Source organism: Euprymna scolopes, chromosome 29, assembly GCF_053919585.1.
Source record: "Euprymna scolopes isolate OS-2025 chromosome 29, ASM5391958v1, whole genome shotgun sequence".
NCBI lineage: Eukaryota > Metazoa > Mollusca > Cephalopoda > Sepiida > Sepiolidae > Euprymna > Euprymna scolopes.
Window position 1 is genome coordinate 66,837,902 of NC_136510.1, and position 26,830 is coordinate 66,864,731.

The window sequence follows — 26,830 nt, forward strand, 5'->3', positions numbered from 1 at the left end:
AGGTAGTTTAAATAAGTTTCCAGACTTTTTTTGTATGGGCACTTTTATTGATAGTACACACATGAAACTTTAGTCCCCTTTGAAGTAATCTCCTCCAGCTGCAATGCATTTGTTGTACCGTTCCAACAACTTCTAGAAAAGCTCCATGGAAGTCCTCTCGTGTGAGCGTGTCAATGACTCTTGTCACAACCTTTTTCATTTATCAATTATTCTTTCATTTCCTCAATTGTCTCATAATGACAGCCTCTAAGGTTTTCCTTGAGCTCGCATTTTTGTTGCAATCAGTAAAATTTTAGGCACTTGAACTAACCTCTTTATTTAATCTACTAGAATTCATCATTCAATAACTTTTGACTATGAAACACCAAATTATTTTTTCTTGAGTTATTTTACCAGAGATTGAACTCACAACTTCTAGGTTAATACATCTCATTATATTGGACATATAGTGTTTGTCTGTAACAGAAATTATGTCATATTCTAAAAAAATAAAAATGTTATCTCTATCTCACACAATTCTTGATTGTCCAAAGATGTCTAGAGATGATGACCGTTGTTATCTTACAAACAACATTGACAGAACTGCCACCAGAAACAGCATTGACCTTCAATGTTTTCCAACTGGTTTGGATTCAGACCACACTTTTTCATGCAGGCCTTCTTGCTCATCGACAGTAGTTGCCTAGATAACACTTTTCTCAGCAAATGTTCTTTTGACATCCTAATATTATATTATATTATGAATGAGCCAGTAAATTGGTGTTAGGTAATGGTAGCTTCCATACTGACATGATTACTCTTGCAGAATATTTCCACATTGAGACGCAAGTTTGTCAAATTATCCTCAAGATGACCTCAAAATTGAGTTAGTCCTCATCATTTTTCTTGATTAAATTCAGGCGTTTCCACCTCTTATGAAATAATGACGTTTTGGGGTTGAATAGTTCTGTTAAGAGTCTTACAGTTTTAGAAAAACTTGAATCACTTTTTTCATGGTAAAATGCAATCCACTAATTTGTTGTGTTCTGTGGATCTCAGTTTTTGCAGCAATAAACGGACCTTTTTTAGAGTCCACTCAATTGGTGCAATCAATGTTTTACAGGCATTCATACCTTCTAAAATATGAAACAAAATCTTGTCTTTGTCTGAAGTGTAAATGAAAGTGCCAATAGTATTCCAGACTGACGTTTGTGAGAATGCTATGTTACTTTCCATGATTGGTTTATATTTGTTACAGTTTGTAGTAATAAGTCGGTTTTCTCTTGTTCTAGTAACAGTTTTTGAAATCTTTCTTCCATTTTGTGTTGCTGTTCCTGAAATCTTTATTTGTTTTCTGCTGCTTTTGTTGTTGTTCAATTTGATATTTGACCTATTTAGTCTGCTTTTCTTTGGTTTTTTGCAGTTGTTGTATAAGTATATCTCCTTTTTTTTTTTTTTTGCTGCAAATCCATTTCATATTTCCACATTTGTACCAAAGTTGATTTTAAGTCTTCCATTGTTTCTCTTTTAAGAAGAGGGGAGAAAAAATGAATATGGCTTAGAACATGTGAAAAAAAATAATTAACGATTTTCCTTTCTTATGATTATCACAATATAGATATTGAGGTACGAGAGGCATGCAATAATCTGGCGACATATGAGTTGTGGACCGGAACGTTGTCCTGCAGGAGGAGGGTACCTTTGCTGATCTTGCCCCGCCTCTTGATTTTGATAGCTTCCCTTAATTTCCTCAAAAGTAAAGCATAATAGGTTCCTGTAATTGTGGTACTCTTTGCCAGGAAATCTATCATCACTACTCTGTCCTGGTCCCAGAAGACTGTGAGCATGACCTTGCCAGCATAACCTTTGCCATCTTTGGAGGTGGTGAGTCCAAGTGCTTCCACTGCATTGACTGGGCTTTGGTCTCTGGATCATAGTGATAGACCCAGGTTTCATCCTGTGTAATCAGTCTTTTGAAAAACTTTCACTCATCTTTTTGGCACGTCTCCAAATTCATCCTCAAGCACTCGACGCGTTCTTGCTTCTGGAATGGTGTGAGCAACCTGGGAATCCATCTGGCAGACACCTTATGCATATGCAAATGGTTATGAATGATAGTTTCTACAGACCCTGTACTAATCTTGACATCTTGGGCTATTTGGCGAATAGTAATGCGCCAATCTTCTAAAATGGCAGCCTCAACTTGACGGACCGATGCCTCATCAATGGCAGAAGGGAGGGGGGGCGACCAGGTGTGGGAGCTGTTTCCACAGACTTCCGGCCATGTTTGAATTCACAATGCCAGCATTTTACAGGATCATATGATGGGGCATTATCACCATAAGTTTCTCTGGCCTTCTTAGATGATTAACCTTGATGGGATAGGAATGCTAAGTCTTGTAACTGTATCTCCAGTAATTACTGCCTTCCATAGTTGTTGTTGTCTCACTACGTTTTGAAACTGGATTGAAACCACTATCTTCAGATAATGCTCACCTGGACCACCTCGGCTCATCAACACTTCTCGCATTATTGTGGGAAGACTTCTGTCATCTAAGTAGGGTTGGATCAAATACAATTGTATTTGTATTTCAATTGTATTTAAATACAATTTTAATGTAATTGTATTTGTATTTTTAGATTTAGGAATAAATGTATTTGTATTTTTAGACTTAGGAGTAAAAGTATTTGTATTTGTATTTGTATTTCTGGTAACCTAAACGAAAGTATTTGCATTTCAATTGTTAAAAGTCAGTATTTGATCCAACCCTGTTCACATACATGTTGCATACGTGTACCAGTCTACCAGCCCTGTCCACTTCCAGTCACACACGCTGCTGCTAGTTGAGTGACGATAAGTCTGTGAGTCAAGTAGCTTCAATTCAGGGTTGCCAGCTTGGCTTTTTTAAGGCCAAATTTCGCGAATTTGGCTTTTTTTGAAGCAGTTTGGCTTTCAAAATTTTTGTTTGTTTTTTTTCAAATTTATGCTTCAAATTTGGCCTTTTTCGGATAATTTTATATAAATATTTATTAAATATGGATTATTAAAGAAAAAGTTATAATAAAGTAATTTAAACAGTTGTTTGGATGTCTAAACTTGTAGATTTAAAAAAAAAACTTTTGACCTCCCACTCCCATTCATGGATTTACACCCTCTCGCACTAAGCGAATCTCACACCTAAATGTTTAATCCGGTTTCACAGTTACTTACTAAATGTCTATATGGACCCTTTCAAAGAGTTCACAGTTGAGTATAAAACCATTTTGGGGACATTTTTTAGTGCTGGCGCCTTGTCCCTGCCAATTAGGTCACTGAGTATATTTCCTCTGAAATAATTAATTCTTGTATTTTTCGTTTGAAATTCTTTAAAAGTAGTGTTTTGAAATTAATTGAATTAATTTATTTTCAATTTATAGAAATTTGAAAACTTATAACTATAGCTATTTAAAGTTGTATTTAAAATGAATATTTTTAAGTATTCATATACTTTTTCCTGAGTGAGTAGTCCCAAAAGTTTAATTAAAAGTCAATAATTATAGATTTTCTAACTATCTTGGATTAATAGACACATTTGCCTTAATAATGACGTATAGATTGTTCTTGGAAACAAAGTCTAGTTTTAGAGTTATGACTAAAATTAAATTTATCAATATTTTAGAGATATTTTAAGTTGATACCTCCAATCCCCTGAGTAAATTTGGTCTTCTGACGACTGACATAATTCTTTTAAGAATATGATTGACAAATAGAAACTTATTTACAAATTGTACCAATAAATATGGTATGGAAAAAATGGCACTAGTAAAAATGGTAAGTAGATGTGGAGTCTAAGATAATAACCAACTACTTTTCAATTATGCTGTCATCTTAGAAATCTGTCGATTATACTCGCATGTTTACTCATTGTAAGTGTTTTCTTCAGATTTCATGTGTAATACTAAATAGATTGTAACTCCAAATGGTTACTAATATCATAATCGTAAAAAAAACATTTATAAACATCTCTTTTATGTAATCTGTCCCCGTTGTCAATCAATGCTTACATTAAAGTGTAGTACCTGCTCTGATGACCTAACTTTATCTAGTCTGTCCTTGGTCGATGAAAGAAAAATTCTTCTAAATTGGGGTATATATTTTTGGCTATGGGAGATAAATTCTGTGCCTTTTACTTTTTAAGGCAATTTCATTTGGTTTTACAATTTTGCCAGTCAGACTTAGAGATAGAAAAAAGTTAACTACCCTAAAAAGTTATGATGGCCCGAAAATGAAAGATCATTTTATGTATAATTTATATGCGAAACTAATTACTTAATTTAAATAATAAAATATTCCTTTTCTAGATGTTCACAAGTAATCTTTTGAAAAAAAGTAGAATTACATTTTTAGGAGGGATAGCTGAGGGTTCTCATCTACTTTAAAATATAGATATAATTTCATTTTAATTTGACAAACTTCTTAATGTTATCCTGGTGCTTGTCCCTAAAGGTACACAGGTGAAAATATCACTTCCAAATAAATTAACAAGAAAACTCTTTGATATAATTATGCATTAGGCAAAAATATGTTCTACACCAAAAATCTTATCTCCCCAATTTTACGTATTTGCAAATCATAAAACTATGATAAAATAATTAAAAATCCACTCAATAAATATCCTAATCTTTAAACAAAAAACAAACAAAATAAATTACTTATACCAAATGCAGTAGGACTTAATTATCTATCGACCGTATAATTTTAACATGCTGCAACTCTTAATTGTTTTTATATTTCAAAATGTTAATATGTGTTCTAAATGATCTTTACCCAACATTCCTATTATTATTAAACGTTTCATTTACTTATTTGTAAATGAACATTTATAGATCAATTTTGACAATTTTCTGTACAATAACATGTTTTTAACAAATAAAAATTATTTTAGTACAGAAAAATTAAAAGCAGCGGCTGCCAGCGATTAAATCGTTGAATTAAGTTTCTATTTTCAAGATTTTAATGTCAATGGCGTCAACTCAGCTATTTGTCTCCTAGGATCGTGCAAGAACATACGAGAATTGAACGTAGTGGAAATAGCAATGCTAAAAGAAGTGGTGCAAATTTTGGACCCATTCCAAGAGGCAATGTCGCAAGTGGAAGGAGAAAACATGGTGACACTTTCTTGCGTTGCACCAGCTGTATTTGGCCTTGAACACAGCCTCAAACTATTCATGGAAAGTAAACCAACCTACTGCTTAAACTTGGCTAATGCACTACAGTCTTCTATCAAAAAGAGATTGCATCCGTTTCTTGATAGGACTGATGTCATTGCTGCAGCTGTCATGGACCCCAGGTTTAAGCTGTCATGGCTGTCATGTGAAAAAATGAAAAATAAAAATATTTCGAAGATTGTGGACCTAATTATTTCGCAGTCAACTCAGTTGTCTTTGAAGAACACAGTTCAAGAGAGGAAGTTTTTCATGACCGTGAACACAAATCAAGACGAGGCTGACATGAATGCAAAACGCCCTCGTCTTTTTGCCTACATGCCACCAGCTGGGAAGCTAAATGTAAGTCCATCAATAAGCGACACTACAGCGGTAAAGGCAGAACTCGATTCCTACTTAGAAGAATGTGTTCTGGCTTTTGACATCAACCCACTGAGGTACTGGCGGGAAAACAAGAGCTTCAAGATTTTGAAGCCTTTCGCCAGAAATATTCTAGGGTGCTGTGCAACATCGGCACCATCTGAAAGAGTTTTCAGCAAGGCTGGTAATTTTTATACCCCAGAGCGAGCCAAACTTGGCCCGGAAACTTTCAGAGCTCTAATGATGATAAAATGCAATGAGGACATGATATAGAGTGTAATGTAGATGTCAAATTTGGAAGGAAATATTTCTTCTTTTTTGTTCTTTTCTTCGCATATTTTCAGATTGTTTAAATCAGTTATTGTATTTTTATTTGTATTTTGAGATTGAGGAATAAAAGTATTTGTATTTGTAGCGTTAGTATTTGTATTTGTATTTGTATTTTTAGAGTTAGGAATAAAAGTATTTGTATTTGTATTTCTGGTAACCTTAACGAAAGTATTTGTATTTGTATTTCAATTGTTAAAAGTCAGTATTTGATCCAACCCTGCATCTAAGCACTGTATCTTTTCAATAAATTCTCGGTCATTTCGATTTTCAGGTTGTGTCAGTTGTTGAATTTGTAAATAGCCCAAAACTTTCAACTGCTACAATTCAAATCTCTTTAGAGTTGTAAGCCACTTTAGTTTTAGAAGTGAAATGTTGTTCTGAACAAAATGGCAGTTTCAATCCAGAAATGCTTTGAATTGTAAATGCTTGCAGACAAAGATAAAGAATAAAGTTGCCAGTAGGTAGCCAATCCAAAGAAGTCTTGAGACGAAAAGCAGAGTTCCTTTCAATGTGAAGAAGAAAAGTTATGTACAGAAATTCTTAAGAGATTCTCTATATTTTATTGAGTGATTCCATTTTCTGATTGGTTGGTAGCAGAACATGGTTATATCTTATTGGTCAGTTCTTATCACTCCTGTTTATAAATATTACCTTCCAATTTTTTGTAACCATATCCCCACAATTATACAAAAAACATTGCAACATTTTGTTTTGTTATAATTTGGTGAATTTTCTTTGCGTTTTTGTCCATAACTTTGTTAATATCACATAAATGAATGCAAAATTCTTTATCAACAGTTGAATAATGATAAATATCTCCAAAATTCAATGTTGGAAATTCAATATATTTTTATTTCTGAATAAGATATATACACTATTTCTAATACTTTCAAACTAGTTTATTCTGGCAGTGACGGATGTTTATCTCACCACAACAGAATCCAAATTCATCAGAAAGAATCAGCAAAGCTAGATTATACAGATTATACAGGGTGGGGCAGAGCAACTTGCTTATTTGGAATATCGATTCAAACAAAAAAGAAAGTTGCTCTGCCCCACCCTGTATATGTGGATAGAAGACAATAACTTATTTTAGTCTTGTATCTGACATTGAACCTGAAAACACTTTATCTCACAACTTAGCAGAAGGAAACTTATTTTATAAGCACTAGTTTTGATCACTAAGGAAAGAAGTTGTCACAAGTGTACATGTGTAATTTGTAAAACAAGCCAAACAAAAAAGCGAACAAGCAAATAAGTTCATCTCGTGTAAAACATAAAATTAATAATTACAGGTATAATAGACACAGTATACACCCCCAAACACGCACATGCACCCCCAAACACACTTTGACATCCTGACTTTTTTCTAAATTGCCACCTTTGGCAATTGAATAAAAATATATGGGACATACATAATCACACTGTTGACAATAATAGCCATTAAGGTCAAAGGAAAGTTAAAATGACAGCTGAGAGTTTTAGATCATTCAGAAGAAAGAAAAAGAATCACAAATATCTGAAATACGATGTGTCTTTAGATGGAAAGAAGGAAATATCTGGTCTAATTAGATCACAGAAGTTAAACAACGCTGAGCCTGGTCAGTACCAAATGAGTGACTATTCAATAATAGTAGACGTTATATGTGAGAGTATGACAAAACTTCCCTACAATAAATAAATACAGCCTTGAAGATGTCTTCAACAAGTACCAACAACCTAGGAAGAATTTATGTTCTCCAAGTGGAGAAGCTTTTGGAGAGAATTCGTTAATTCATTTAAGAAAACAAATGATTAAAGGTGCCATATTTTTCTTACATTTTATTTTAACTCATTGCAACGAAAATCTGTTATTGGAGTTTTTGAGATAATGAATTTTAATTTACATCATCTGATGCATATTTTTTTATTTCAAGTGAAATTTCCACTTCCTAAGCGTATAAAAATATATCTTTCATTTTTATAGTCCTTATATTTTTCTCTTATTTTTCTCCACTAAGAACACTCTTAACTAAGAAATAGATTACATAATGTGCTTGGTTTAAGGTTTCCAGACGATTAACATATGACAGAGACATATGCAGAAGACGTGAAAATATAACAGATATGTTGCATTAATAATAAAAAAGAAAAGAGCACTAGTCAGTTAATGGAAATAAAATTATTATTATTCTTTAATAACAATCGGACAAAATAGTCACTTCAAAAAATTATAATAGAAACTATTCATTACAAGTATGTATCACATCTACTGATGTCTAAAATGGCCGAATTGGTTCCGAAGTAACAGTACCTCCTCATTGCAAGATAATAAAAAAAAAAAGATACATTAAGATGCCTTCATTAAATCTATGAATTTAGCAATGAAAACGATATCCCAAATTAAAGTATGGGTTACCAATGAAAAACTGACAGACCAATGAAAATAATATTCATAATTTAACAATGGGTTAGCAAGACCAATGAAAATGATATACCAAATTTGATTACCAATATGACAGACTAATGAAAATGATAACTCCCTGAGAAAAAGTAATAGGGGTATGTGGATGTACAGAGAGAGAGAGAGAGAGAGAGAGAGAGAGAGAGAGAGAGAGAGAGAGAGAGAGATTATATAATTTGTCAGAAAGGTGAATCAAAAAAATCAAATTTCAAAATTAAGTAGGCAAAGAAAAAAGGTAATTTTGTTTTGTCATAATAGTCTTAATACTTTGAAGTATGAATCAAGTTGCTTTCTCTCTTTCACACATATTGGATTATAGATATCTGACACCTAATTAAACGTTTGGAAAATGGATACATTGTATGTAGAGAGGTTTGTGGGGGAATTGTTTGATGGGTCTTTCCTCTGTTAAATCATGTGTATCATATCTAGATGATGTCACTCAGTTGATTTTATAAAAAATTGTTTTAAATGTTAACTATGATCTTCATTCACCAAAGAGGAAGAACCGACAAAGGGGAAATCCATTCATCTTGATCCCACAAGACTACATAGTATACTGATAACTAGATAGAAATATGGATACCTGTAAATCATGAGTTTCTACACTGAAGTATATGTTTACTCAGAGGACTGACCATTGTCAAAATCCTTTGACTCTAGATCAGGTGTTGAATGTCGATCAAGCATGTGAGCTCGGCATGACCAGCTATTGGTTCGGTAGTCCGTTTAGCTCAAATAGGAGTTTTTTTTTGTTTTGTTTTTTTACATAGGCATCACCACTTATCAAGGCCCAGGGGCCACTCGAGGATAAGGGTTAAAGAGTGTACAGTAGTCAATTGGACAATATAGTAATTGTCAGTAATAGAAATTCAGTAAATTTGTTAACTTAAGGGGAACGGCTTATCAAGAACTTGTTTACATTGGACTTGAAGACAACCATATTGTAGTCAGCTGGAAAGCAACAAAATGGAAGATAGTTCCACAGGCGTGCAGTTCTAAGAAAGAAGCTTTGTTCATAGAATCTACGTTTAGGTTTAGGCACAGATAAAGAGTGGGGGAAATTAGTGATAGTGTTTTCAACTAGACGAGTGTTTCTTTTGAAAGTTTAGCGAGGGGGGACCATAGATTGAAGCTCAGTCAAACACTTGCCATGAAATAGTACATATTGTTCTCAACCACCTGGAGTCTGTTCTATAGCATTATGGGTTGCCATCCAAAGTAAACATGATTTTACCCCTCTGCAGAGGTGCAGTTAACATAGTCTACAATCTCAGCCAACAGGGTGGGTGGAACAATATGACATTTACAAATATACAAATGGAATTAACATATTATGATATTGAAGGGCAATCTTTACAAAAAGGTTATTTGCAATACAAATCGTTTGCAAGGTTAAATAGCAATCTGATAAAAATGCATTAACATTTTAACAATATCTGCATGATTCATTGTAAGAGAACAATACAGATATTATGGAAATGTTTGCACCTTCAAACAATAAACAATTTGTCTACCCAACAGTGACACACCTGTAGAGATCAGTGAGAAAAGATTCTGTAGTTTCATTTTGTAGTAGGATTGCTGTGTATATTCATTTTTTTTTCTTTCTTTCAAGATTCTAATGCTGGGTATGCGGCAGCCAAACCAGCTGCCAACATTCCCCTCCTTTTTATTGAAACCAACCGAGAGCTCTTTTTAGTATCCTTGCTGTTCCCATAAGTGCAATTGTCTGTATCTCTTTTGCACAGTCCCCGAGGAATATTAGTTAGGTAGGACCAGGTTCTTCTTCATAAGCTCGGTGGCACCTATTATGATTGGTATGATTGATATTTCCCTAAGATTCCAGTTCCTTTCCATATCATACATGAGACGTTGATATTTCGTCTGTTTCCCCATTTCAGCTCTGTTCAGACCTCCATCATTAAGGAACACTCACTTCAACCAAAGTTGCCACTCTCTCTGACTTATTCCATATAACTATATCAGGTTTTACTGCAACATTTTCAAGGTAAGTGGCTGTAGGGATTATGTGATCGTAATGTATGGTATCCAACTGGCCATGTTTATGATGAAGTAAAGGGTCACCAAGTTTTGACTAAAAGTTTTTTCTCTACAATTTAAATCCATTTTATTCAACAGTTTTACCAACACAAAATATGGTCTGAAAAGAGTATGAAAACAGGTATACAAAATAGGTTTAGTCAGTCGGCGTACATGTACTATGAAAATGGAATTGAGTGACATTTCATCTAACAAAGCCATTGCAAGAGGGGAGGAGAGAGATATGACATTTTGTTACAGTGATATCTCAAAAGGGACTGTTTATATTTTACAATAAAACAGGTTTCTTATTTGCTAATGTATCACTACACAAGTGAGAACATGGCAGTGTATTTTACTGAATCACGTCCTAATGATCTGTGTGCGAAAACATGCAAGGGCAAAAGAAAATAGATTGTAATTATGTAACTGCGATACATTATTCAGCATGAGACATCACAAACCACACTTGCCATTTGATTTGACTATTCACAGACTTATCTCAAGATACTGCATTCTTAGGCAACATGAATTGGAATAAATACATAGAAGACACTGCTAAGTATGCTCTAAAGAAGGTAGACTCCCTCTAGTAGGCTAGAAAACTTCTCACACCTACCAGTATCTTATAAACCCACCATTTGCACATACATAGATGCATAAAAGGAGTCTCTAACCTAATAGGCTTCGCACTGTCTGCCAAGTTCTAACCACCGTCACATCACTGTAATGTTGCATCCCTATGTTTGTTTTACAAGAACGTCCATGGAATGTGCTGTAATAAACTTACTGCAATTACAGTCCTGTCTCAATGAAAATACCTCGACTAACCCAACTAATAGAAAAATCCCCCCCTTTCAATGTAGAGGCCCCTATATACAGGAAAATTCTCTATTCTATTAGCTTTTTCCCTCAGACTATTTGTCTTTAGGATTCCTGCCATACTCCCCCTGCATGAGGAAAAAATAGACGGTTAGCAAATAAAATACTGAATCTTACCAATTGCAAGGATACCTTGCTTATGAAAATAAAAAATGGAAAGAAACATAAAAACAATGTCAAGCAAAAGGTTTTAAGTATATTTTGGCCGTTAAATTGCTCTTTATCTGACATAAAACTAAAGACACCCGACTATGAAATCGTAAAAGATAATTGAAATAATTTTATTTCCTAAACATGCAAAACAGAGTTCATAAAAAATTAATGACGTTTCTGAATTTTTGAGATGAGGATTGATTATTCATATTATTTGGATTCATCGGACAAATGTCCTCATCTTTACTGTGATTTTTACAACGTTTTGGTTGATATAACCTCTGATCTTCTTCAGGTGTATCTTGTCAAACTTGGGAATGTTTCTGTCGAACTCAGGAATTTGGATGGAATTTTGAGTGGATCCCTTTATTTACTTCACAGGGGTAGCCTACTCTTGTTTTGTCAGCCATGACTGGATAGAGGTCCTAAGTAATCTGCAATTGTATTTTTCAGTCGCTCCCACTAAAGATTGAACCTTCGGGAGAATATCACATTTTACAATTGATTTTTCCAAGTACTCTAACTCCTGCGCTACATGTCCTTGCGGAGGCTACATCAACCGAAACGTGAAAATCACGCTCAAGATGAGAACAACAGTCCGATGAATCCAAATAATATAAAAAATCAATGTGAAAAACATTCATTCTTATTACAAGTTAGTGTAACAGCTGTCACAATACACTTTCTTTGAAATGCAGAGACAGTGGCCATTTTGAAACTTGCTGTCCACATTAAATACATTTTATTCAAACAAATACAAGACTTACAAATGGGTTATTTTTTAAAACTGGAATGATCAAAAAAATAAACTCTGACAAAAAAACTTTTTTAAACAAATCTATACATTGACTAAAAAAAGTAATTATAACCAATTATTTAAAACTAGCTGCCTGATTGTTAATCCGGTTTAGCATGAAGGTACTGCAGTTTCATTCATTTTTTGTATAGTTAAACTACTGTTAAATATGTTGGTAATATTAGAAAGTAAAGTCCAAAGAAAGAATTCCCAACCGTTACTTTCTCCTTCTTGCAATACTTATCAAACCCCAACGCACATCTGTCAGAACTTACTTCTGCCAAAGAGACACACCCTCTCTCTCTCTCTCTCTCTCTCTCTCTCTGACAAACAGCCTTTTTATTTGAAAAACCGACTGCATCTCATTTGCATATTTCCCCCAACTCTTGTTACCTCACGTGACCACCATTCCATAAATAGCAAGAGCGGACATTTTTTTCTTTATCCTTTCTCTGAAACGGACAGCACGTTGTACGAGGTCAGGTTTGTACTACTTTTTAATCACACACCTCCTTGATCTTTAAGATCGATAATTGGTCTCATAGTTCGCCATCCATTCCAGGCATCTTCGTTCACAGTGTGACCATCGTATAGGTTCTTTTTCAGGAACTTCACCAACCCCCTCTTCCTCTGCTGGCAAAGAACCTCTCCGTATGTCCAAGATGTAATGTGGCATTCCATTAACTGTCACTTTGTTTTTGCAGAGTACTTCAGTTACAGAACCTCTTCTCCAGCGGGTTGTGGAACGAGAATTGGGTGGTTTCACCCACACCTCTTCACCAATCGCGATTTCCATGTGTGCCTGTTTCACTCTCTCTGTTATAGCCAATAGATATCGCCATTCATATGTAAAAATAGATCGGTGTGGCACTGACTTTTCATCTTTGTCAGTCTTTTGTGCCATATTATACCAAAATACAGCTTCTTGGGGCAAAATTTGGCTTCTCGATATGTAGTGTTTTTGTAGTGATAAATGGACAGTATGGACCACAGAACTTACCTAAATACCCAATGTTTAAAATGTAATTTTTAAACTACCTTTTTTCTAATTAAGGTCATTTAGTTTCTTCAAAGTAGCACGTGGTTAAAATTCTATTGCTTAATGCAATTTAATTACCCGTCAAAATAATACCACTGAAGAGGAAAATCTTAAAGAAAAAAATAGAATCTTTTATATACTTAGAAAAATGATTGTATAAATATTGCTGTTATTAGCACCATTCAAGTGGATACCATTACAATGTTGTAAACTCGTACTCATAAAAATGCTTAATGAAAAATACATGCTGAAATATATTGGCATTCAAATCTAGAGAGTAAAGTAGTAAAAAAAATAAAGTGATCAACTATCGTCGAGAATGATCCAAAGATTTTTTTTCTATTAGTTGCTACACTGAGATGTGGGAGAAGGTATCACTTCTTTCCCTGGATTGCTCCACTTTCACTTGATTCTTACTTTAAATTGTTGAGTGCTTAGCAGAGGAGGGGGCATCAAGAAACATTTTTGGAGTCTTTGGTATGAATTAACTAAGGACCAGTCGAACCCCTAAACCAGTTTATTTATATTAAACACTAGAAGCGAAAGTTAATAAAATTACATTATCTCAAGAGAATTTTCAAATGTAGACATATGATAGATCTAAGTTGTTTGAGAAAAAGCATTACCGTACTTTGGGGTAATTGTGCCAAGTCCGGGGTAATTGTGCTAACTAGCTAAAAGTGCTCTTTTGGCAACCATGCATATAAAGAGCACTTTGTTTTAGTTGGCGCAATTACCCCCAAGTACGGTATATTAATCAGAATTGTCTATATATATTTTATGCTTTGGTATGAAGAAGGAGTAGAAAAAAAAAAGAATAAAAGATGGAAAGTAAGAAGAGAAGGAATTTAAATATCCCAATAAATAGCTTCCTCTGTTGAAATAAAAAAAATAAAAAATGCAATATTTAAAAAACTTAAAAATTGTTTTTCAATAATTTATAGACAATATTAATAATTCATTAACAATTCAATATTAACAAAGTATTAATTTTGAAATTACTGAAAATTCATTGAATGATATGATGTGTAATGCAAGTCTTAAAAAGAGTTCTGATCATCTCAAAGGAAAATTAAATTTGGACAGTACAAATGACAACAATAATCCACGTGAGAAAATGCTCCCGTCAGAGACAAAGCGCCGAATAGTTAGCAGACTTGAATAAAAACCCTCCTAGACGGCCTTATATATGTATATAGTTTGTATGTAACCTGAGAGCATCTCAACAGGATACATATTCTGGGGGCTTTCTTTTATCGGGTCCATACAGTTTGTACTGTCATCTTGCATGCTTTCTGTGTCTCTATGTTTAGTAGAGTCCGATTGTTCATTGAATGATGAATCGGGCGCGATATATTTAGGGATATTTATTTCATTTTCACTGCCGTTTTGATTCGTGGTGGAATGGTTAGGGTGTCGTTAAACTTTGATGATATCACATTTCTTCACTTTGTATCTTTTCCCCCTAAACTGTCTATCCGTAAACTTCTGCACAGTACAATAATGATCTCCAACTTCCATCAACATATATCTACTGCGGGCGTTTGTTTTCACCCTATCTTGGTATAGATAGACAATCTCCCCAACTTTGACGTCGATCATTATCTCAGTAGTTTTGCCTCGGCCTTTCTGCCTCGTGAGTTTTCAACCTATTTTGGTATTTTTCTTTAATTACCGCCAGATGGTTTTAATTTGTATTAATGTTTTGAAATAAAATCCCATATACTTTGTTTTATATTTAAACTTTAATTTTAATTCGGCGTTTTAATCTAAGATATTTCGGTAATTTGATCCTTTTGTATACATTAAGATTATCAGATATTGCCATAGATGAAATATACTTTACTTTTATTTATTGAAAGTAACGAAATTATCCCAACTGCCCTATTTATTCTATATTACGACTTATGACGATTTGTTTGGTATTATGATTTGAGAACCGATATAATTTATTTTGATGTTCAGTCTAAATTGGACTTACTGAAACAAAGGTTTTATGTAATAAAATGTTGATTTCAATAAACCGATTGTCAACATCAATTTCATTTTGAAATATCGATTTCATTATTTCACTCATGTCCCCAATCTTTTAATGTTAAATATCGACCCCCGCTCCCGCAACAGTATAAGTTTATTTGCTTTAATTTAATAACTAGTGTATAATTTTATTTACTGCTGTTCAGTGTGTTTCATATTCGAAGCTTACATACTGCTTGCATCTTGCTTGTCAGCGCGCACACTTCCTCTGCACGAATGTTTTACATGGCGCGTTGAAGAACAAATAAAAGGCAAATGATAATAGAAATGGTGAGAGCAATGGAATGATGTAAATGTTTGAGGGGAGTAGTTTATGACAGTGTATTTTGACTTTGATTAATGTTTTTACAAGCGTTACAATGTCAAAATTTAGCTAATATGATATAACCGTTAATACTGACCCATCGGGTCATTGAGCGTCCAAACCTAAATTCATTAACAAAATGATTATGACTGTCTACATACAGCACACCTTTGTTTTTCGTTTAGTTCGATTTTACATAATGAGTTTTTTGTAAAGATAAATTCCTTATTTCACTTTCGACATACTTTTCAAATTCCAATTTATTGTATTTTAATGTAATCTGTTCATATTTCTTTTTAAATGTTATATAATATTAGACTTCTTCAACGTTTGCAACACGTTTATTTTATTTTTTACATATATTCTTTCAACTTTCTTCTCTTCGTCATTTGAATATTTCTTTTATAACATTGACATTGCCCTAAAATAAACCCTAAACCTGGCACACTTTTTTTCGCACAGATTATTAAATAACTTATAAATTCCTAATGTTGGATTTTTTTTTATACCAATAATGGTGCATCCCCCCCGTTTACATTTATTATTGTTTATCTGGTTCTTATATATGATTTTTTGTATTTCGTATCCTTTATGATTTTTAGTTTTGTATATTTTGGGTTTGTACGAAACTCCCTTTAATTTGAGAAAAGAAAAATGCTAGCTCTGTGATGACGTCACAAGCCCAGCGCGAGATTCTTTCTCTTTTTGAAATTCCGCGGACGTGGAGATTGGATGACTGGTTCATTGCCCGGCACTGAAAATGGAATTTTGACGAGCCTCCTTCAAAGAAGAAAACCCAACAAGAACCCCGGGTATGTGACGAGACAGACTTCTGAAAATTATCTACGTGACTACGGTTTTGCACGCATTTTAGAAGGAGTGAAATTATTTTAAAGAAAATACCTTTATTTATGTGACAAGGAATTTTGGAATCTCCTACAAAGAAGAAAACCCGGTAAAAAAAAGAATCTGGACAAGCGACGCGGTCTTGCTTCTGAAATCCATCTTGTGTCTACGGTTTGCACACAAGCATGGAGGGAGAGAAAATTCTAAAAGAACTTTAAACAAAAAAAGAAAAAGGCACGTGCCTGACTGGCTTTCAATTTGTGAGTATGCCCCTAAAATTAATTTCATATGCGAGTGTGATTAGGAGATACTATTTTGAATATTATTATTGTATTCGTTAATGGATACACACATCTTCTTTATAAGAACCAGTCTAATTTTTTTCATTCCATGTTACCTTGGTGTTTCATAAGTTTAATGCCCTCAAAGGGAAAAATTTGCAACTTATTATTGTAAATAAAATTTTTTCTTTGTTTCAAAGCAAGACCTTTATATTTTATTCTCTACCCCCTCCCCCTCTTTTGTTTCATGCTGTTTTTTTCAGGTTAGTTACTTTAGCGTCGAATTTATCTGGAAGCAAGATAAAATTCCGACACTAAAACTTAATGATCGATGTAAGATATTTAGTTATCAATATCTCTCAAAATTCCTTTAATTCGATTGGCAAAAAAGAAAAAAAAGAAAATATTCAAATTGTTATGTACGCTTGTCACATGAAACGCGTCTTTTTTTTCTGTGTTTTTTAAACAAAGATCATTTAAATGTTCTTGTGCAATTAGTTTAGCAGAAGTGTTTCTTTTTTTTTTTTAAACAAAATTTATTTAAATTTCATTTAATATTGACTTATCACGTAAATACAGTTCAATTGTTTCTTTAATATTTGTTTTCCTTCGTGTGACTATGATTAACCCATCTGCCGAGATTGATGAGAGCTTACAATGTTGTAAATACCTTTTAATAGTGGTTAAACCTTTCTTCTTCTTAGATGGAGTTTTGCCATCGCGTAATAGTCTATACACTTGTAAGTCCGGACAGTCTTGTTGAGCCTGGATCCATGCATTACGAGTCATGTATGGAATCGGACAATGAGCAGCTAATATATCTTTTACAGTGATTTCTCTACTATTACTGATGTCTCCAGGACGTTGATAAATTTACAAATTTGCCATTTTTCCTTACAATGAATAGCATTCTGGCTAACATAATCTGATATTTTATTTTTCCCTGGTATATGGGATAATTTAACAGAATATTGAGAGATATTTTTGAACTTCAGTAAAGGTCTATTTGGTTCGGTTCAGATTTTGTAGCAGCACGTTGATTTCAATAATAGATAAGATATATTTGTTTTCACTTACTGAGTGAAAAACCCTCGTTGGTAGTGTTGACGGCCTTATATATGTATATAGTTTGTATGTAACCGGAGAGCATCTCAACAAGATACATATTCCTATGCCGAATGGTCACTAAGCAGTGATGTTAAGAGAAAGAGGGATAAACAAAAACCTGGCCAGAGATAGGTTAGTTTGAAAGTCAATTTCTAAAAGTTGTCCAACACATGTCAGCATGTAAAATGGACGTTTAACCGATGATGATGATTCCGAAAATAATGGCTATTTCTATTGCAAATTTGATAAAACTTTTATTTTTTAAAAGATAAAGCAATACACTAAACGGGTTTCAGTGCATTCATTTACAGAAGTTAACCTCGTTTATATATGAATACTAGTTTTTATACTAGGGTCACGCTGTTTGACTGCCATACTCCCCATTAGGATTTTGGGAGACAAACTGTTTTTCATAATTGCTTTACTTGAAAAATTGGCAGAAGAGACTAAAATTTACTTTCTCGAAAATTACATCAGACTTAACTTTCACTTAGCTGTTGAGGTTATCTCTTGACCCCTTATCCATCAATCATTTCATCCACCCGAATTGAGGGCCCTCATCATGTAACAATGTTATCAATAATATTATTAAAAACTTTTTATTATTGAATTTATGGTCAACATCCTCATATGTTTCAATATTAATGATATTATATCAAATTATAAATTATGAAATTACTGTTGCAACATAGCCGTTATGTTGCAAATGGACAAACAAATGAAATAAAATATACGAGTCAGCAGTTTTCTCTTTTTATCACGTTTTTATTACCATTATTTTCGGCATCATTTATAAAACGTCTCTTGTAGCCACATGTCCATTTTAGTTTGGCAAGCGGTTCTTCTTCCCACTGCACGCCGGTGGCAGCCATTTCTCACCATGACTTTCTTTCTTTGACCTCACGCCGCCAGCCGTATGCCGGCCATTTCTTACTTGCGTCTTTACACATCCGTTCTTCTCAATGGCGACTTTGTTTCTCCCTGCAAACATATGTTGCATTTTTTCCCCTTTTTTTTCTTCTTCTTGCGCACATTTCCTAATTTGCATATACACGTTCTTCTGCTGCTGCTGCTAATCTCTTCACAAGCAACCATCCTTCGCTGCTGTTGCTATTTTCCACATGCTCACACGCAGTATGTTATACATTTTCTCTTCCAAAAAAGTTCTTTACAAGAATTTAACTAAACATGCCTGAAGTAATAAAAGAAAAAGACTTATTTTTCACTGACCAACAACATAATAAACTAAGTGTAGCATCAGAACAGATACTACACTTTGTTCCTAGCCAAAAGGCCAAGGAAGCTAATTTTAAATGCTGCATCATTTACAGGAGTCAACCGTGTTAATATATAAATACTAATTTACCTACTTGTTTTATTTTTATTATTCAACTACATCACGAATCTAAGAGTTTTATCTTTTTTACTATCAAGTCATGGCTTATGAAGGCACAACGGCAACTCGAGATAAGGATTACTAAGTTTGTAAGGTGGGAGATTAGTAATGATTGTTGTAACTGGTCAAGATTTGATTATTTTATGTGGCAGCTTAACAAGAATTTTTTTCTATGAACTTGAAATGACCATGTTGTGGATGGCTGAGAGGCAGCTCTGTGGAATTCTGTTCCACAGATGGGTAATTTGAAAGAATAAACTTTGCTTATTGAAGTTCCGTTCAAGTTTAGGTACACAGAAGGAGAAAGCTAAATTATTGACAGTGGTTGTAGGTAGATGAGTTTTTCACATCTCAGAATTGGACCATTTGAAAAGGATATTTTAGCTACTCCATTATTGAGAATTCTTCAGATGCCATTTGTGGAAGTCAACATTTTGACCTGAACTCTTTATTCATTCCGTGTGATAGAAGTTAAAATGTTCACATTCTTTATTCCATGGCGGGAGGGGGGGGGGCTTAGAATGTTCTCATTTCACGCTTTGTGACATCTCTTATCAGTTGAACTGTCTTTCTAATAATGCCACTGAAGCCCAGAGTATATATGTGACTATTCTATGTCTATATTTATATCTAAATTAAGTAACAAAATTAAACGATATACCAGGTGTCATAAGCAAAATGTAAAGCAAGTCTCACATTGATAATCGATCAGAGTTGATTGATTGGTTTCCTGTTTTGAATAGCAACTTAGCTTTAGAACCCGTCTGTTCGATAAAGGTTGGCCACAACAAAATCACTTGTTTATCGATAGAGATGGTTTTATGCCAACAGCAGATTATGTCACCATGCAACCATTAAAGATTAAGAGTGGTGGAGGGTAGAAAAAGAAAGATATAGATATTTATATAGATATTTTTTTTATATGTGGACAGCAAAGATTTATAAAAACATAGTTTAAAGAAATAGATGTTTCACAACAGTTTCGTTCTTTATCAACTTTTCCAGGGGTCTATTTTTTGCAATTCTTGTAATAAAGAATATTATTTGCCATATTTGAAGTGGATAAGGGTAAGAAAATCATAGAAAATAAGCCATTTATATAGAGAGAAGCAATATTCAGGTTTACAGAAAATGGATTATCTTTACTGTATGTATAACGCAAAAGAGTAAATATAAGGGAGATAACTGTCACTGAACTTGGTTGCATTTTTTAACAAAAACAAGAAAAAGAACCGTGCGCATCCATGTGTGTGTGTATGTGTGTGTGTGTGTGTGTGTGTGTGTGAGATTGAGAGATGTAAGAAACAAATTAAAAAGGGGAAAAGCAGCTTAAACAGACATCCATATGGAACAAAATAAAATCAACACAAAAAGATTCAAAGAGATTTGAAGAGTGTAATTCTGGCTTTTGCAAGATAAAAGAATATTACAGGAAAAACAAATTGTGCATAATGTACACATGAGTTGTAGTAGAGTTAAAATGGTGTAGACACAAATAAAAGTAGAAGGTGAGAATATACACAGAGAGGAAGAATGGCTATAGGAGATTGCTAGCAGGATGGGAAGAATTAAAATTAGATATGGTGAGGTAGAAGATGGGGCATATGTACCAGAGTAGGAGGTAAGCATATTAGCAGAAAAAGCTAATATGATAGGTGGTTGGAGGAGTAAAAGATACCTATCATAGAACAAGGTTAGTATAAAAGATAGTAAGATGGAAAGAGTATTTTCAACAATTATATTTTTGGAAAAAACAGAGTGAATAAAAAAAAACAAAAACAAGACATAGCTTGATGTTATTGCTAGAGTGTCTAATCAAAGCTACTTCCATGCAGCATCTGCAATGTATGTTATGTATGTATTTAATTATCAAGAGTTTTACAGCAGTTATATACATTGAGATTTTTTCTAAGGGGATGCTGAGTTTCACCGATGTAATAATTGCAAATTTCATTATGTGGTAGATGCCTGCTTGTATAAGAGTAATGCAAATAATTTTGTGTTTGTTGAAAAGATTTTTTATGGATAAAATGGTCATTTAATCATATTTCATGAATGCACTGTATACGTGTTCATAGTGTGTGTGTGTGTTAGTAGAGTGATAATTGTGGCCATTAAAGTAAAAATGAAATCAATTTTTTTTATTGTGAAATATGTCTAGAGCTTTTTTCCTAGTATTAAGGGCAATGTGTATTGTAGTTTTTAACTGAGGTTTTGATTATGTTAAATTCATCCGACAAATACTATGGGCTTTATATTCCTAGGGTACAGAGGTAAAGTCCTATTATAAGGCCAATTTTTTCATGGCATGATAATAGAAATAAAAATGCATGTTATTGTGTTGGTTGAGCTTAAAGCTTCTACGTAACCCTTCATCTAACTCCATATCTTTCATACTAACTGTATCCTATCTCCAATCCTTTAATCCATCTACGTTAGCTTCTTTTTAGTTTTGCATACATGTCACATTCTTCTGCCCCACCATAATTACTTTCCATTCTCTAACTACCTAACCGCCCTGCCAACCGTCTCGTACGCAAATACGCTTACACTCTACACATTATCACTTGCACCTCTACCATTTCAACTCTTCTCTACTATCACTCATACGCACATACATAAAGACTTCTGTTTCTCTTGTGATTATGCTAAGGAAGCATATATAAAAATGCCTAGGCAAAATATGAATCTCCCCTTGCATGTCACATGTGTTGATTTTATTTTGTTTCAGATGTCTTCGTTTTGTAAGAAGATAACGCAGGATGAAAAAAAAACCTGGATAGTGAATCAAAATCATAATCTAGATGGTAATGAGACCTAGGTCAGAATCACATTTGGAATGAGATTGCAGTGGGGGGGGGGGCCAAGAAAAAGTTGGCATTCTACCCTAATAAAATGTAAACTGTTAAAAATTGGAATTGGACAGACTATTTCCCTAAATGAGTTCGTAATTAAAGGATACTCTAACTTAACTTCCAAATCTGACCCCCAAGATCGCCATGGGCATGGAATATGTGCCTATATTAAAGATGGCTTTCCATGTGGTAGGGACATCTCCAGAGAAGATCCTAACTTACCCTATATGTGCTTCCAGGTTGCACTAGCTCACACTACCGCATGTATATTTACTCTCTATCGCCCCCACAACAGCGGAGTTACTATCTTTAAAAGCATATCTGAGAAAATTGACCAAGTTCTATCAGCTTATCCTTCAGCTAACATTCACGTATGTGGAGACATCAATGTTCACAATGTGGAATGGTTGACCCACTCAAACAAGACCGATGATGAGGGGAGATTCTGTCATGATTTCTCCATTGCTTATGACCTCACTCAGATTGTTCACAAACCAACCCGACAATGATGGCCAGTATGCGAGTCTACTAGACCTTTTTCTCATAACTTGCCCTGAACTATGTTCAGTTTCCGTTCTGTCTCCTCTTGGATCTTCCGACCACTCAGTTGTATCAGTTAATATAAAAATGAAATGTAATAAGTTCTCAGACGTACCTCTCCAGCGTATAGATACACTATGGCTGACTGGGATAATTTCCATACATTTATATCATATCTTCTTCTGCGTTCCATGTTTAAAAAGGATGTGTCGTCTATAGTATCAGACCTGACGGAATGGTTAATAGTAGGTATAGACCATTTCATACCCTCGAAAAAGTTCCAGCAAAAACCTAACAGCCAGCCATAGTTTTCTCCTGAATGTGCTGCTGCTATTGCGCACAGAAATCACTTTTTCCACTGCTTCCAACGTAATAGATGTATGGAAACTAAAGCCACTTTCAGGACTGCCAGCAACCATTGTAAGAAAGTAATAAAGAATGCAAGAGAGTTGTATGCTCAGTCCATCAAGTCCAAAGTAGCTGAGAAGCGGCTTGGTTCCCACCAGTAAACAGAATCCTGAACAGAAGCATGTGCTCTATCCCAACTATCATCAATGGACCTGAGTTAATCTCATCAGCATCAGACAAAGCCAAACTCTTTGCCAAGAACTTTGCAGCTAATTCTACCCTTTGCGACCAAGGCTGCCAACCCCCAATATTTCCTCCTGTATCAGAAAACAAGCTATGTGATATACAAATATCTGTGCGTAATGTTGCCAAGCTAATAAAATACCTTGATTCCAGTAAAGCAACCGACCCTAACGGTATTCCAATTATAGTACTCAAAAAACTTCAACCAGAACCCATATTTACAAAACTGTTTAAACATTGCCTTAAGGAGAATTGCTTCCTATCACCCTGGAAAATCTCATCAGTATGTCCTGTATTTAAGAATTCAGGTGATCGTTCATCCCCCTCTCAGTACAAGCCAATAAGTCTCCTGTGTGTCATGAGTAAATTGCTGGAATCTGTGTTAAATACAGAAGTAATCAACCATCTCAGCAAAAATAACCTTCTTAGTGACACACAATATGGTTTCTGTTCTGCTAGATCTACAGCAGATGTGCTGACAGTTATATCTCATAGGATTAGCGAATCTCTTGACAGAGGCAACCTTTCTAGGGCAATTGCTCTTGAAATATCAAAAGCCTTTGATAGGGTATGTCATAAAGGTTTACTTCACAAGATCTCCAGCTATGGTATAGCTGGAAATGTCTTCTCAATTATTAAATCATTTCTCTCTGATAGGTTCATAAGAGTAGTAGTTGATGGGAAAAAATCAGAAGCTCACAGTATTAATTCTGGAGTCCCTCAGGGGTCCATCCTGGGCCCAACTCTTTTCCTGATCTACATTAATGATCTTCCAAATCACATCCTTACATCATTCATAGACATTTTTGCTGACAACACTACCATCTATGGTAGCACATCTAAGACAGTAAACGACCAAGTTCTCTCTGATTCTCTCTCCTCTGATCTTGATCACATTGTACAATGGGGAAAGGAGTGGCTGGTTACTTTTAATGCATCTAAAACCAAGCTTCTATCTTTACATCATCAACGTTCTGATCCCCATCTGGCATCAATTAAAATGAATGGCTCTCGTCTTGGGGAGGCCTCAAGTTTTGACAGACTTCTAAACTTGACCTTTACTCCAGATCTAAAATGGAATACGTACATCAAATCTGTTGCCAAGGCCGCTGGAAAAATGGTCGGATCCTTCTATCGATCCAGTAGATATCTCACTGCTGATGCAATTCTCTATCTATATAAGAGCCAGGTACGTCCAAGTATGGAATACTGTTGCCACATATGGGCAGGAGCTGCTAGGAAAGACTTGTCCTCCTTGATAGCGTTCAAAATAGACTTTGTGGCCTGGTGGGAAATGTCCTTTTCTCTTCGCTGCAACCTCTATCTCACAGAAGAGATGTTGCGAGTTTGTCTCTGCTTTATCATTATTTTCATGGAAAGTGTTCCACTGAACTTCAATCTCTGGTATCCCCTCGCCAAACTTTCACAAGAAACACTCGTCTAGCAGAAAACACTATCAATAATTCCCCCCACTCTTTATCTGTGCCTAAACCTTAACACAGATTCCATGATCAAAGCTTGTTTCTTAGAACTGCACGCCTGTGGAATTGTCTTCTGTTTTCCTGCTTTCTAGCTGTTTATAATATGGTTGTCTTCAAGTCCAATGTGAACAAGTTTCTGATGAGCCGTTCCACTTAAGTTAACAAATTTACCGAACTTCCATTACTATATTGTCCTTTTGACTGCTGTACACTCTTTAACTCTTATCCTTGAGTGGCCTATCGGCCTTGATAAGTGGTAACGCCTATGTAAAAAAAGAAAAAAAAAAAAAAACATCTTTTTCTTTCAATTTTCCATTTTTGCTGTAAAAGAATGGGGCATAACTTTTTAGTTTCCATGAAATCTGCTTACCCAACCTAAAATAGTTGGCTTAATCGTTAGTTGCATGATAAATGCACGTGTTCTATGTGTAAAGCACAAAGCTGAACGATGTTTGACCAGTTTTGAGTTTTGTTGCACTGAAACTGCAGTGTTTATTGCATCATATAAAGGGTTTAAGAGAAGTCATCTTGCCTGGATAAATGTAAATGTAATAATAATAATAATGATATATATAATATATCAGAGATGATATTTCATATTATTTATTGAAACAAAAAAATCAAAGAAGTTTGCACTGATATATTTTTTGTGACAAAGTCGTTTAAACAGCAAATACTGCTGTCAACATTACTTTGCACCTGACGTTTTTAGGTCTTCACATGATTTCCGAGTGAAGATTTTCTGTCTCTTTAGGTTAGCAAGACTCGAACAGAAAAAAAAAAAAAAAAAAAAACGTGTCTAAGTGATGTCCCCACAAGGGGAGGAGAGGGAGCAACACACAGAGTGTGGGTGTGTATATCTGTCTTTCTCCCTCACGCTTATACAACTTGTTTCCCTCTGATTTTTTTTTTTAAACAAACCTATTTTTTTTATACATCTGAAGAGCAAATGAAACAACCCCGAGTTTACGACAATAACACCAACAATAATGGTTTTACACACACATTGGTAAATGAAAGTACAAAAACACATCCCCTCCCCGTCAGATATGGGGGGCTGGGGATGGGTATATGCTCACTCAAACAGACAATCAAGCGTCAGGTCAGTGATAATAAAAAGCCAGATTTTCTGTATGAGGTTAAGGTTATCTTCTTTGTTTTATTATTCCAATCCCCTCCCCGTCATCCTCGCACACTATAGCTTTATGCCACAATAGGATGAACTTTAGAAATATCAAGAGAATATGCACAATGAAACTGATGAAGCAGAAAGAGTAAGGATCCCATTTAAGTTAGCAATTCTACCTCCTAAACTCCATGACTACAGTCAAGAAGAACATCAATATCAGAGATACAAAGAGAAAACTAGATAATTCTATCATTATTCTGTAATAAAAAAAAAAATCAATACAAGTTCTCTCCCTCCCACTTTTAGGTGGCATTTATATTAATTCTTATCTTTCACTACAGAAATCATTTTCTTTAACTCCCATCCCATCTAACTGAACAACCCTCTCCATCTACCCGAACGCAGCAAAATTTTCTGTCAATGCTTCTGCCTCACTGTTATTCCATTGAATAAGAAGAAAAAGAATAAGAGTATGTGAATCCATTTGAATATGGATTATTTCATGTGGCTATTCAACGTTATGCAATCTATAATAGTCTATTATTAGATCGACAGCAGACTGTCAGGTGCTTCCTAGCAGCTCAAAAACTGATGAGCAAAAAAATGGGGGGGGGGGCGCAAACAGAATGAAGACTTACAGCTGAGGCAGAGTGAAAAAGAAAAGTGAAGTCTCACTCAAGTGAACCATATTTAAGGCATGGAAATAAGGTTAACTTTACAGGATCAATTTTTGAAAGCTGAGCGGAGGAAGGATGACAAAAGGATGAGAATGTAAAAGTTACACACTCTAATATATAATGGGGAGGAGACACACTGACTGATAACACAAAAGGAATCCGTAGGGTTGGAGATGAAAGTTTTCAATCACAATAGCAAGTTAAAACTCATTGTTTTTGTTAAACTCAAAATACTGAACTCAAACCAAAGGGAAATGTTAAAAGAAACCATTATAAAAATTGAAATCTCAAACTCTTATTCTGTTGCTGCTGATAGATTACTTTGGTCTTATAGAGATTGGTATATGATCTTGATC

The 26,830-nt window shown here is 34.5% G+C and overlaps 1 protein-coding gene and 1 pseudogene across 2 annotated transcripts in view; both read right to left on the bottom strand.

Moving 5' to 3' along the window:
* The window catches only part of LOC145252682 (E3 ubiquitin-protein ligase MARCHF8-like), a 210,717-nt gene that overhangs the window by 12,220 nt on the left and 171,667 nt on the right, over positions 1–26,830 (bottom strand). The window lies entirely within an intron of this gene.
* LOC145253021 (U2 spliceosomal RNA) lies at positions 18,978–19,112 on the bottom strand (annotated as a pseudogene).